Source organism: Bos taurus, chromosome 21 (genome assembly GCF_002263795.3).
Source record: "Bos taurus isolate L1 Dominette 01449 registration number 42190680 breed Hereford chromosome 21, ARS-UCD2.0, whole genome shotgun sequence".
Taxonomy (NCBI): Eukaryota; Metazoa; Chordata; class Mammalia; order Artiodactyla; family Bovidae; genus Bos; species Bos taurus.
Window position 1 is genome coordinate 37,728,130 of NC_037348.1, and position 4,181 is coordinate 37,732,310.

The 4,181-nt window shown below is 33.5% G+C and overlaps 1 non-coding gene across 1 annotated transcript; it reads right to left on the reverse strand.

Moving 5' to 3' along the window:
* Positions 1-607: 607 nt before the first annotated feature.
* On the reverse strand, positions 608-709 carry LOC112443377 (U6 spliceosomal RNA). The gene has a single exon (XR_003031704.1). It is a non-coding gene; the product is annotated as a U6 spliceosomal RNA (small nuclear RNA).
* Positions 710-4,181: the final 3,472 nt, after the last annotated feature.

The following is a 4,181-nucleotide window of genomic DNA, read 5'->3' on the forward strand; positions in this document are numbered from 1 at the left end:
TTTAAAGGTTATTTGAAAAAAAAATTGTAGAAAGTTTGGAAGAGAGAGGAAACCTAAAAAGGGGAAAAAATGCAAAGCAATGGAAAATAGTAGAGAAAAGATCCATATGCTTAACTATTGTCTAATGGAAGTTTTAGAATATCACAGAAAATGAGGTGGGGGAAAATTGACAAAGAAATAATTCATGAAGTCCCTAGAACAGGAAGAAGAAATGGCTCCATATTGAAAAGTCATTCACTAAGTACCAGCCCCATGAATTAAAATGGTCCCAACCAAAATATACCATTATCATGCAATTTTGTAATATCAGAAATACGGAGAGAAGTTTTTACAGGGAAAAAGGAAAAGACACCAAAACATCAGATTGTGTGATTGTAGAATTCAAGCATTACAGAAAAAAAAAAAAAATCTAAAATATTTCTGATGAAATTTTTTTAAGTTATTTACAAAGACTGACTTAAAAAATTAGAAAATTACAAAAATTTCAAAACATATCTGTATTTGTAAGTCTTGGGCATAGGCATGTGCCTCCCTATGTATATCAAGATTCTTTTTCATGATATGAAGCAAGGTGTTATATAGTTTTAGCAAGTGTGTGTGTGTGTGTGTGTGTATGGAATGCTTCATGAATTTACATGTCATCTTTTTGTGGGGCATGCTAATATCTGTATCATTCCAGTTTTAGTATATGTGCTGCTGAAGTAAGTACACATTTAGGATTTTGATTAATATAAATACTAATAACGAAAATAATCAGAAAAATTATTCTATGTGTTGCAAATAGTGATCACATATTACTTCAGTAGGAGAGACAACAAATCTTTCTAAATTACTAAGTACCTTGTGTTTGACCTAAGGGTGCTAGAAAGTAAAATGTTGATGTATTGACCATTATTTAAGTGTTAGATGTTTAGAAAATATTAAGCATTTTAATTTTTAAAAAGGTAAATTGTGGAAATTTACTATTTTGATCACTGCAGCAAATGATAATGACTGGGTATCATCCCTGATAATCATTAGTTTTTATGTAACAATGAAATACAGTTACCAACGAACAGCCATTATAAAAAGCAAAAGTTGAATAAAGGTATTTAATATTTTATCCCTTGATTCATTCCTATGTTAGGCAAGCTTGGTACCAGTGTGCCAGAAAATTTAGCCTCTACATTTCCAAAAAACATTTTGATAGGCACTGTGGATATTCTGGTTTGTGTTCCTTCTCAAAGAAAGTCATCTCTTCCTTTTCCTTCTCTTTTATTTTGCATGGTATGCACCTCGGTATCAGGGAATGGAGGGGAGAAATATATTTCTTTGCTATTAACATAGAAGAGGCTTTCATAAACACTGTTTCTATGGCCATAGTACCTGTGTTTGTGCTGGTGTATGTGTGTTAACCTCATCAACCTTTAATCCTTAACTGAAGTATAGGAGATTATTGAGATTTATTTTTATAACCTCATGAAAGAGATTTTTGAAGAAGGAATAATTTTATGTACTGCATGCAGCGCAGCCCAGTAAATAAACTGTACATAGATATAGTTTATTGTATAAAGAAGAACTCTATCCAGAGCAAAGATAACTACATTTGCATGCTCAGCACTAATCCCTCATGCTTTTTGTATTTGTGCCAAAGTACTTTTGGTAATATTAATTGAAAGGGAACCACATGGTATTTTAAATATAGTCATGGGAGTTTTTCCCATTATACAGCTGAGTAACTATACAAAACATCCATCAGTACTGACCACAACATCTAATATTGCATCATGGCATCAAACCAAGACATTACGTTTATCTAATCATTGACTTCACATTTATCTCAATCTATTTCAAGACAAGAAATGAAATGCTTGCTGCAAAATTACATTTCCAGCAATTTCTGATAAAAGAAGGAGCTGAACTTTGAATGGAGCAGTTGTTTTCTAAATGGGTTTTTAAGACATGGTATATTGGGTCTTGAGTTCATTGATTTGTACTGGACCAAAAGGCACAGGTTGAAAGGGGACATCTCTCCAGGAGAAGAGAGAGTTGGAAGATTGCTTGTTCCCTGAATCAGAGGCCTCAAGCCAAATTTAAAAACCTGCTCACAGAGCAAATTTCTTTTGATTCTTTAAAATAAAATTTCGAAACCCTATAAGCACAGTGACATCTTATATCTTTTGGGACATTTTAAAGAGAAAAATACATTACTTCAGTAGATAGGTTAAAGAACTGGAAATGGGATATAGGACCTTTCACCCTTGTGTTACCATTTGATGAATGCCACCCAGGTTTAAAGTGATCATAATTCTTTTCATTCTGTTTCACTGTGGTCATTTAAGGAGTAGTCATAAGATTTTCATTGAGATAGAAACCCTTGGATTCCTGGATAGGAGTCTATCATAGATCATTTAATATAATTTCCAAAGCTGTAAGGCTATGCTAGTTGTTAGAATATATTGACTTATCACAAACCAGAGTAAAAGGCAACATTCTCCCCAGCTTAGCATTTCAATTTTATTACTGAAGCATGCAAACATAAAGCCTTAAATTGTTTTATCCCCAGCTAAAATAACTACAGGTTCTCTTTCCATTAACTAAATCAAATCCATTTTTAATGCTTTGAACTATTTGCTTCAGTATTATCCTGTGGAAATAAATTGCATTAATAAAAACAAAGCTTAATTCTTATTTCTAAATCCACTGTCTTCCTCATCCTTTTAGCAGACAAAAGTAACAAGACAAATAAGAATATACAGATAGCATTTTCTCTTCCATTTTCATAATTTGGGTAGTTATGTTTCTCCACTATTATGGCCAGTAAGATTTTTGGTTTTGGTTAAGTGCTTCCTTTTGGAATTTAATTTTAAAACATCTATCAACATAAAGCATCCATACAAATCGGTGGCATGGAAATTCCAAGATATTTTGAAGAGAACCTGAGAGGTTCTTGTGTGCTCAATAACCAGTCATCCCTGTCTTGCTTTCAAGTTATTGAATTCAGGGAATTATTGTATTACAGAAATATCTTATCAAGGCATCTTGGTTTTAAAAGCATCAGATGGGACTGTTCAGTGATCAGTCCTTTTATTCAATGAATACCTGTTATTCAAAGAATCAGGCTATGAACTCTCTGGTACAGAGAATTGTTTTATTTTTCTTGAGGAAGGCTATTCAGTTCAGTTCAGTTGCTCAGTTGTGTCCAACTGTTTGCGACCCCATGAATCGCATCACGCCAGGCCTCCCTGTCCATCACCAACTCCCAGAGTTTACCCAAACTCATGTCCATTGAGTCGGAGATGCCATCCAACCATCTCATCCTCTGTCGTCCCCTTCTCCTCCTGCCCTCAATCTTTCCCAGCATCAGGTTCTTTTCAAATGAGTCAGCTCTTCTCATCAGGTGGCCAAAGTATTTGAAGTTTCAGCTTCAGCATCAGTCCTTCTAGTGAACACCCAGGACTGATCTCCTTTAGGATGGACTGGTTGGATCTCGAAGGCTATAGAAAAGTGCTAAAACAAACAGATAAAACAAAAATCTTGCAGTGAATAAATCCAGGATTATTTATTTTATTTTGAATTCAAGATGACATGGTTCAAAAAGTGTTTTTTTTTTTTTTTCCTTCTCTCTACAAATTATAGAGAAACTTGCTGGCTTTAAAATGGAAAATGAATTATTATTGGCCATTTCAGATTTGTAAATAATCCACTCAGAGGCTTACAGATGGATGGCATGCAAATTCCAAGCCATTTTGAAGAGAACCTGGAAGGTGTTATTTTAATAATTTATAATGGAAACTAATGGGATGATATATTCAAAATGAGTCTAAGCCTCTCATTTCTTCAGTCTCCAGTATTCGGACCTTTTCTCCCTCCTTACCTTTTTTATTCTCTTTCTTCTCTCTCTCTCCTTCATTCTCTTTCATGTTTAAAAGGAAATCAGCATATTATACTTTTAACTTTTCCATTTTGGCTTCAGTTTTGGAAGGAGACTATATGATAGACATCCTATAGAATGTGAAAGTAGAATTTAAATATATGGCATTACAAGCAGGTTGATGTCAATAAATTATATAGCTGAAGAGCCTAAGCTCATAACAAATTAGATTATTGTGATGATTTGAATTTCATATTTAATGGTAGAGTTTGAAATTAGTAAAATGTATAAAGATCATACTTTAATTGATGTGATGATTTCAATGTGT